The sequence below is a fragment of the Tenrec ecaudatus genome, chromosome 14 (genome assembly GCF_050624435.1).
Source record: "Tenrec ecaudatus isolate mTenEca1 chromosome 14, mTenEca1.hap1, whole genome shotgun sequence".
Lineage (NCBI taxonomy): Eukaryota > Metazoa > Chordata > Mammalia > Afrosoricida > Tenrecidae > Tenrec > Tenrec ecaudatus.
Window position 1 is genome coordinate 67706028 of NC_134543.1, and position 10740 is coordinate 67716767.

A 10740-nucleotide genomic window follows, 5' to 3' on the forward strand; every position below is an offset into this window, starting at 1 on the left:
TCCTATTATTAATTTTTCTCAAAAGTAAGTGCAAGTTTTTTATATCAGCACAGCTTAGTTTCACTTCTCTTTGGACTTTATACATAAATAGAAACTCTTTTTGTGTTGTTGTTGTTGCTCTATTCCTGAAATCAACAATTTCTCCCCCAAACCTCTATTTCCTTTTTTATTGGAAAATGATATTTTAAAACCAGGATCTGCATGCTAGTGTGCTTATTGTCAGCAGAGTGTAATGGGCTCTAGGCTTTCTCTGCAGACAACTGTAGGAAATATGTGTGTGTATACGCACACACATATATTAACTTCTAGATCCACTCAGCCATGAGCATTCACACGTATATATTTTACATCGTGAATTCCTAATGAAACCTGTGACTTGGAACGATGGATGCAGACATGCAGGTGCCAACTAGAATGAGATTCTTCACATCAACGAAAATGCTTGTATCCTCGGAGTACTGGGTTGATAGAAGGGGCAGTAGAGACATTGGACACCCAGAATGTGGAAGACAAAGGCATGAAGAAGGTGGCTTACCAACATGGGTGGGTGGGGGAAATGTTGATAGGATTATAGCATGATGATGGAGGTGTTCCCATAATTGCAATGTTAGGCACAGAATATTTTTCTTTTGTTTACTTATAGATTTTAAATGGTCTACTTATAGTATTTAAGTTGTTTTGTTTACTTATAGTATTTAAATGAGGCTGGCACATTTAGAGTAGTATGCATTTTAGTTTGATACTGTCAGATACAACTATGATTTTGTGATTGTTTTGTTTTTAAATTATATATGGTCAGAGAGTTGAGGAAAGGCATTAAGTTCATAAGGGGTGGTCTGTGCTAGTTACATAAGTTCGTGTCAACTTGAAGATTTCTAAAAGGACAGGAGTGGAGTAAAAAAATTTTAAAAAAAAGAAACCTGTGACTTGTCCATCCACAATCCCTTTAGATTCCTCAGGTATAGATGTGACACACTCCCCTCTGTTTTCCAGATGCAAAGAACACATTTCAAAGCTACTGAGTGCATATATATATATGGCTTCCATATATGGCTTCCATATATAACTATAAGGTTAGAAGGAAAGTCCTCCTACTTAATCCCAGACAGGACTAGAGCTTTATTTCATTATTCTAGCCCAACCCAGAGAACACTCCTTACTAACCCCTTGCAAAATCCTCTCTGAGGATTCCATGGGACATGGAACAACTCATAGGGACCATTTCCCCTGTGGATCTGTTTCAGAAGAAGCTTCATCTCACACATGTTCTTATTGTCAGACCTACTAGTGCTCAATCACTAAAAACCACAGACTAATGGTTACATATAAGTTGCTGATTTTTCATGACTTTGATTGGGGTCAAAGGAAAAGCACATTAGAAAGCAACTGTAATCCAGGAAAAACTTTAAACAGCAACCCTAAACGGTTATGATTTTCCTTTGTTATCTTTCTTCAGCAAATCAACTAAACATGGGAGAACTGTCCTGATTCTGGGAGCTTGGTTAGCATGAATGAGCCACAGTGGGTAGATTCTTACAGGCAATGCATAGATAGAGTTTCTTAATCACTCACACAGAAATTGGATTACCCCCCGGATATTGACAAACAAAAATTTAATAAATAAAAATCCACATGATCATGACATCATGCCTCGCTACTCCAGCATTTTCATTAGGAACTCAATAGATTATTAAAGGGTGGATCAACTAAATATAACTGCTTCATCTCTATCACAAACTGAAAACTTCTGTAGGTGTTCTGGGGTTTTATTAAGGTTATTTGTAGTACCTCCTTTAGAAATGTTCTTAAGATGGAAGAGAATTAAAAGAGTATCAAATATATACACGATTGGTTAAATGTTAGTCGCATTTCATCGAACAAAATGTGAAGCTGTTTTTATCACCTGTAAATGGTTTCTAGAGACTTTAAATAATAACCAGTTCACTCAAGACTGCATCAGAAACTAGCGCATAAATCCCACTAAGAGCGGACCACGCCTCCGTGCTTGGAATTCTTAGGATTCCGAGAAGCTCTGCTGGGTGGGGCTGCAGACCAAGCTTTGAGCTGAGCTACTATGAGAGTCATGGCTAAATAAATTCCCATCCTTAACTGGTTTTTAATTTTTATCTGCAGATACGTCTTTATTCTGCCTTCTAAGCATTCCCCATTCCTCATTATCATTATCAACATGGTGGGCCGAGGGCATATGTGTCCAGAAGCAGAGACGGATGAGGAGCATTGTGCTGCTGCTCTCTCTATACTTTCCTCTTCCCTCCCCCGGCAAGCCACTGTCATCATATCCAATGCCCTAGTGTTCTATGACACTTGGCCTGGATCTCCAGGGGTGTACAGAAACTCAAGTCAATGTGATTTATTAGGTGCATATTACCAGGCATACTCCCCCCTTAGGGTCCTTAAAATTATTACTATTCATTGTCCCCACTAGGAGCTTGGCTCTCCCCCTTTTTCTACCAATAGACATGCACTAGTCTTTTCCCAGACATGTCTGCTCCCTTTCCCCTCTCCTGACTTGACTTTCCCCTCAGAATTCCACATCACTCTGATTATAAAAATAAAACTTTTGTATACATCAAAGGATTTCATTAAGAGTAAAACGAGTACCCACGGTCTGGGAAAAGATATTTATCAATAACATAACAGAAAATGAACTAATTACTAAATTCTACAGAATACTTCAAGCCTTCAACAAGAAAAGAAAAAAAAATCCTCTTAGTGTCATAAAAGCAGTTTCACTCAAACCTCAGTTTTTGTGATTTAAGAAAGCAGCGTGCGGCTGTGGAATTTTCTTTGCTGCTCGGGGAAAATGCCACAGAAACTGTTGTGATGTTGAACACAGCTAGAGTTTCATTTTTTCTTTGCCCAATTGCACTGAAAATTCTTGTTGCTGTCTCTTGGTTCTCTCTAGGACTTCTAGCACAATGTTGAATAAGAGTGGGAGTAAAGGACATCCTTGTTGCTTTCCCTGTTCGTGGGAATGTTTTCAGATCTTCTCCATTTCACGTGATGTTGGCTGTGGGTTTTTCATATATGGCCTATATTGTGCTGAGAATTGTCCCTTCTATTCCTGTGCCAGTAAGTGCTTTGTTATGGAGGGGTATTGAATATTGTCAAATGGTTGTCTGCATCAATTGAAATGCTCCTAGAGTTCTTTTCCTTTATCTTCTTTATGTGGTGGATCACATTAATTGTTTTTCAAATGTTGAACCATCCTTGCATCCCTGGTATGAATCCCTCTTGGTCATGATGTAATAATTCTTTGATATATTGTTGAATTCTATTGGCCAGAATTTTGTTGAGAATTTTTCATCTATGTTCATGAGGGATGTCGGTCTGTAGTTTTCTATCTTTGTGGGCTCTTTGCTTAGTTTTGGTATCAGGGTGAGTTTGCGTCCATTTCTATATTCTGGAAGTTTGTGTAGGATTGGTGTCAGCTCTTTTCTGACTGCTTGGTACAATTCTCCTGTGAATCTAGTCCTGAAATTTTCTTGGTTGGAAGGTTCCTGATGACCTTATCTATTTCTTCTTTTACTGTGGGTCTGTTGAAGTTGTTAATGTCCATCTGTGTTAATTTGGGAAGAGGGCATATTTATAGATATTTTTCCATGTCATCTAGATTATTGAATATGTTGGAATACAATATTTCATAATACAGTTCTTATCCTTTTTTAATTCATTTGGATCTGTTTCATCTCTAATTCTAGGTATTTTGTCTGCTTTATTTTCTTTGGTTAAGTTTGATAGCAGTTTGTCAATTTTGTTGATCCTTTCAAAAAAGCAACTTCTTGTTTTATTGAATTTTTCCATTGTTTTTCTGTTTTCCAGCTTATTTATCTCTGCTCAAATATTTATACTTTATTTTCTTCTATTAGCGAAGGGTTTATGTTGTTGACCCTGCTCTAATGGTTGGAGGTGTTGTGTTAAAGTGTTGAAGATGATCTGCTCCTCTTTTTAATGTGTATTTTAATTGCTATAACTGACTTCTGCTATCACTGCTTTTTCTGTCCCATAGGTTTTGTGTCTCAAAGTTTGAAATATCTTGCTCCATTTTATTTCCTGATGGTTTCTGCGGACAAGTCTGGGCTTATTCTGATCTGTTTAGGTCTCCTTTTCCTTGAAGTTGGATAATTTGGGTACTCTATGGCTTGATGTGTTGTGCGCATGTGTGGGGGTGGGGGTGGGGGTTAATCTTTTAAATGATAATGGTTATCATCTCCTCCCTTATAATATTGGAAAAATTTTCTTCCAATAATTCTCTTACCATTTTATCTGTACACTTGTTTCTTTCTTTTCCAGTATTTCAATGACATATATTTCTCTTCATAGCATCCCATAGCTTCTTCAGTCGCTTTTTTGTTTATTGTTTGCTAAAGTCTGCGTGGTTGTTTTAAAATCACTGATTCCATTTTCATTTCCTTCCATTCTTTTGCTCACTTCTGCTGCAGTGTATTCTTTATTGCTCCTAGCTCATTCCTTAGTTTTGGGGTTTCTTTGGGTGTGAAGTTCTTAGTATCTCTATTTCTTCTTTGTGGGGTCTATTTCTTCCTTTGTTTTCAAGATTGATCCTCGGATCTCTTGTATGGCCCTAAACATTAATTTCCTGTAAGCTCTTTCTGGAAGTTCAAAGGATTCTTTTTCTGTGTTTTTCATTGGGTTTAGGTAATCTTCAGTTTTTACTTTTTATGGTAACTGCTATTGGCTGTTTCTGCATAGCTAGTGATCCAGCTATAGATAGTGTGTAGAGTTCTGGGCTGTGTAGGGGGTTAGTTGGCTCTTTGAGTTAGAGCAGTAAGATAAGATAGGAACAGGAAATCCTATGGTGTGGAAATGAGGAAGGAGTCATAGAGTTGGGTGGGTACCATGAATAGGAGTTAGGAGCTTGAGAGTAGAGTTTTAGTGATAGGGTTTAATCATAGGTAGTCTTCTGGTTAAATATAGTGAGTTTTAATAAGTGGAAAGTGGGGATTTTAAGAGATGTGTTAATACTTGTTAGATGTGAAAGTATGTCTCAATGAGGAAGGGGGAGCTGGGTCTTGAGGTAGTGGTGATTGGGGTTGGTGGTGAATATATTAATAATCTATTAGTGTCACTTATTGACCCAGTATATATAAATAGGTAGAGTGCAACCAATTGATGTTATTGTTTATCGATGTTATTGTTTGGTGGCACACTGCATCTTTATTCTCATGGAGGGAATGTCCTGAGGTAGACAGTAGAACAGTATTAGGATCCTCCAACATGCTATACTATACACCCTCCATGCCAAGGTCCTAGAGTTGAAATAGGCTATAACAATGGAGGCCCAAGGTGAATGGGACTTATCAGGTGGAGGTCATGAGCAGGTAAGCAAGTCCCAGCAATGGCAAGTTGTCAAGCTGGGGCAAGGAATGCCACCAAGACTTGCAAGAATAATAAGTTCTAAGTTCTCCGGCAGAAGAGGGGTTTGTTTTTTATTTGTTTGTTTGAGTTCTTGTTTTTTTTACAAAAGGAACAAGTCAGTAACACTCTTGAAGCACCCAGAATTCATATTGTGCTTCCGGATTACTGGGGTGGGATCCCTACCTGTTGGATTCTTGGTGAGGCTGGTGGAGTTGGCTGGGAGTTTCTATCTGGCAGCCATTGGAGCTGAATTCTTGCAAGGTGGAGTCTCTATTATTATTTATGCACAAAAGCATGGCTACAGACTCAGAAGGTCTGGATAGAGATGTTAAAGCATCAATGAGCTATTTACTCTCTTATGTCATCAATTATCATAGCCAATAAATCAATTGGCTCCCTACAGCACTGTGTAGGATACATTTCCCCATGCATTGGTATACTGCCATTTGTCATTACTGTTTAATTATTGTATGGCCTGCTTCCAGTACCCAGTACATTTGCAAGGCTTCAAAAGGAAACTGGAATCAATCTTCCTGTACACATTGATTTTTTTAATTAGATCATTCACTTAACATCATTAATGCTTACTAGCCTTTACTCATTAGACCTTCTGATGATTCTAAAATCTGTTTTTTTCCATGATAAAGCAAGAACATATACCATTTGAGCTAATGTCTGCTTCATGCTGCACAAGAAGCCCAATAAAATGACAGAAATCCAGAGGTGGAAATACTTGCTCTCATTTGAAAAAGTTAAGGAAGGTTTCATGAAAATGCAGTACATGAGCTTCTATGAGAGTTACAAAGGTTGGAATGGTTTAACTTGGAATGGAATGAAGACATTAAAATAAAATAGGATTGGAAAATATGTGACTATCTGAAGAATGGCAAGTATCATAATACGAATATAGAGTGGGGTACTTAAAGACAGATCACAGAAGATCTGATTTTGGAAATGCAGGTTTTCAATAAATCAGGGAAAACTTTAAACGGCAACTCTAACGGGTTTGGCTTTGGTTCTGTAATCTATTCAGCATGTCAATCATACGCAGAAATTTCAAAAGAGTTCTGACGGAGGATTTTCCATTTCTTTTATCTGAGAGAACATATGACTTTCTGGAAGAAAAATGTTTCAAAATCTCTGGATTTAGTGTTCTACAATAAAAATTGGGTGATTTTAAAAATAACTCAAATTATTCCATTTTCACTAAGTACATTATATGTTAGACAGTGACACCTAATGGTAATACATTATTTTACAGTCAATTCTATGTATGAAGGAAGAACAGAGAGTAAGACAAAGGGAAGACAAGGAACCGGCAAAAGCTCAAGATTTCCTGAGAGAATTACAAGGTGGCAACACAGCATCAGTGTCGGTGTTTGGAGCTCTCCATGCCCACGTTCAGCAGTCCTACTGGTGCAATGATTAAGCACTCCACAGCTACCCATCTCAGCAGCTCTGTGAAAGACAAGGCCTAGCCATCTGCTCCTGCGAAGATTTCCACCTCAGAAACCCTATGGGTTGCTGTGAGTTGCTAGAAGAGCTAAATATGAGATGTGCATCTGCCAGGGGCATGATGAGAGTGAAACGTGCACATCAAGACATCTTATATTTTCTTTCTCATGTCTTTCTAAAAACAGAAATGACACGGAAAATGCCATAAAATGCTTTCGACTCTGATATAGTTAGGGTTTTCCCCCTACATCCAGTTTAGAGTGCATTGCACCATCTGCCTACAGAAGGCAGTGGCTTTGGGCTAGAGCAGTGGTTCTCAACCTTCCTAATGCTGTGGCCCTTTCATACAGTTCCTCATGTTGTGGTGACCCCCCCCAAGCCATAAAATTATTTTCATTGCTGCTTTATCACTGTAATTTTGCTACTGTTATGAATCAGGCGACCCATGTGAAAGGGTTGTTCGACCCCCAAAGGGATCATGACCCACAGGTTGAGAACCACTGTGCTAGAGAATCCTCTCTTTTGTTAGCACCTTGGGAGTAGGCGGGGACAGAGTATTACACGCTGTTGTATAGAAGGTGAGTCAGAACCAACGGGAAGGCATGGAACAGCAGCAAGGTGAGTCTGCAATGACTCAAAGGCAGTCGGTTTGGTTGGTCTGTGTTTTAGCGTAAGCCCAACTAAGAGATCGAGGTGAACCAGACATACATGAGGGTATTTCCACTAGATGCACATGTCAAACTGAACACTAGATGGTACGCCAGGCCAGGGGACAATCAAATCTACTGGAAAGGAAGAGAGTCTTTCTTCAGTTCACACAATAAGTACAGTCCCATTCGCAGCACATATTCGCGTGTTCATCCTTTAATATTGACTCACTAAGAAAGACAATGGCCAGTTGATTAAATAAATAGGGAACTTAGCTCTCAAGCTCTGCCTATGGTTAGTGTGAAGACTAGCAGCACTCAATCAACTGAGACACTGGGCTATCATCCACTTTATCCCGAGCTGAACAGGGCAAAGTCAAAATTAATGTGAAACTCCTAGGTCATATCAGATTTCCATATAGCCAACTCACATTGTAGATAAAAGGGGAGTAGGGATATTTGCCTATCTGATTCCAACTGGATACACTTAACCTCAGCTGTCAACTCAACATGTATAATTTTAGCTCAACACAACATGTATAATTTAGGAAATAATTTATATCATATTTCTATTATGATACAAGCTTGTGGATATAATTCATTTTCCTAAATGACATTAATTTAGCACCATCTACCATTGTGTTAGATTGGATATGTGTTTTAGAGCAGGTACCAAAAAAGGGGAATTTTATTTAGTTATGTCTTTAAATTTTTTGTACAGAACAACATTATCACCTTTAAAGTGCTCTCCATTACACTAAATACAGTTGTCAAATCAGTGATCTCATTCTTGGAAACATTTCTCAAATTCATCTGTGTGGATGGCTGATAGCATCTCCCTCCTTTTTAATTCACCTTTTTCTACATCATCAAATCACTGTCCTTTAACAACTCTCTTCATTCACAGAAACAAATTTCATGGAGGGAGGTCAGGTGAATCGGGTTCTTGGGGCAAAAGAGGCATGCTGTATTGTTGCCAAAAAACAGGCACACTTAGATGGCTGCATGAGCAGGTGCATTGTCATGGTGGCAAAACCAGTCCCCTGCCTGCCACAAATCAGGTATTTTTTGTCACACACTGTTATGCAGTCTTTTCAGAACCCCTAAATAAAAGGCTTGATTAACAGTTTAACCTCAGGGAACAAACTCCAAATGCACTATCCCCCTCACATCACATCTGGGTTTTTTGGGGGGGAGGGTAACCCCTCATATGCCAGCCACAGAACTAGGTGCAAGGGGGAGGCGGAGAGAAAACAAATGCTCCGTAAGGAAACAGATGTCCTTTATGTCTCACGCCAAGTGCTTATTTTATTCCTTCGACAAGTGCATCTAGTGAAAACATTCAGGCATATGAGGTTTGCCTAGCTCTCTTATTTTCAATTCTGCAAAAACCAAAACCAACCAAGCCCACTGCCATCCAGTCGATGCCAGCTCACACCCACTCAGTGTAGAGCTTCAACCGCTGTCAATCTTGACATCTTTCTCCTTGCTGGCTTTGAACTGCTGGCTTTTCAGTTAGCACTCCAAGCTGACCCAACCGGACCACCAAGACATCTATGACTTATGCTAGATATATAACATGCTTCCAGATATCTACATTTGAATATCCTGGGAACATATGAAAAGCTAGAGGAGTGTAAGGATACAGCATCAGCAAAAGGACAGAAGTGTAGCAGAGTGGGTCACCCCTTGGGCTGCAAACCTGAAGATTAGCAGTTCTAAACCATCAGCCGATCTGCGGGAGAAAAAGGAGGCCTCTGTTCCTTAAAGATTCACTAACTCTAAAGTCTTGTCTCAAAACAAACAGCCATCAAAGTGATGTGTCAGCTGAGACCACACAAAGGGTGCACACCATCCTGTGTGATCCAAGGATTATAAATGACAAAATTCAAGACCGGAGGAAGGAACAGTATTAAACCTAAAACGCTGAGCACCCAGTGTGCAGAAGGGTATAAATGACAGTGAAAGCCCAAACCCCATTTGCAAGGCCCCCACTTGGACTAAGCCTCCAGTCAATCCCCTCTGATGATTGATCAGGAATGTGAATAGTCTTGCTATCAGACGAGTATATTGGAAACAGAATATAGCAGGTGGAATATAGCAGGGTTGATTTAACACCTAATTATTTGTTCTCCCATTTGAGCTATTTTAAATATGTTCTATTTTCTGTTATCTTTTTAACTGAGGTATTTCTGGTTTATTTCATTATTGTTATTGGGGGTTGTTTTGTTTTTTTATGATTTCTCTACATGAAATCCAGGTACACCTAGGTTTATTACAGCAATTTCCAAAATAGCAAAAACATGGAAACAACCAAAACCCCCAATGGTTGAGGAATGAATAAACAAGCTCTGGTACAGTCATACTATTGAATTTTACACGTCAATAAAAAACAATGACAACTCTCTTAAATACTCAAGATCTGAGCAAACTGGAGAACATTACGCTTAGCAAATTCAATAACACAAAGGTAAATACTTAATATCACCATTGTTATAAGGAAATACAAAGAAGAAAAACATGGTTTACCCACCAATAGACACGGTTTTGATGACTACAAGGAGCCCAGGGAGGAGGGAGAATAGAGGTAGGGGATGGGGGGGGGACAGAAAAAACACAATATTTGACATGTTGTTGGTTCCATTCCTTGTTATGGTTCATGATAAATATATGGTGTGTTTCTTTAAAAAGCAAACCAAAAAAAAAAAACTCCCCAGAGTTCTTATCCCTCAAACCTAAATAGTGGTTTGAGTGACTTGAAGAAAAAAAAAAAAAGAGGAGGAAAATTGAAATCAGACTGACTTGGTGTTCATTTCAAACAAACAAGCAAAGCAGAGATCCCAGATAGGTAAATCTACAGAGACCGCAACTGGATTAAGACTTTCTTGGGGTGACAGCAGAGGAGGTATGGGGGGCATGAGATGCAAACAACAGGGAGTACGAGCACAAAGAAAATGCTCTAAAATGCATTGTAGTGATATTGAACAACTCTTTAATATGTTTAAATTAGTGAACTATGTGATGTGTAGATTATATGTCAGCAAAAGTGTGGGGTTTTGTTTTGGGGTTCAGGTTTTTAAAATTTGTTTGATAGTCTCAGAAAGCCACAGCAGTGGTTCTACAGTGTCCTGTCCTCTAGGGTCACTCTGAGTCGGAATTCACTCAATGGCAGCGAGTGTTGTTTTGTTTTTCTTTGGGTATCCAAAGACACACAGATGGCAATGCAAACTGCAATATCACT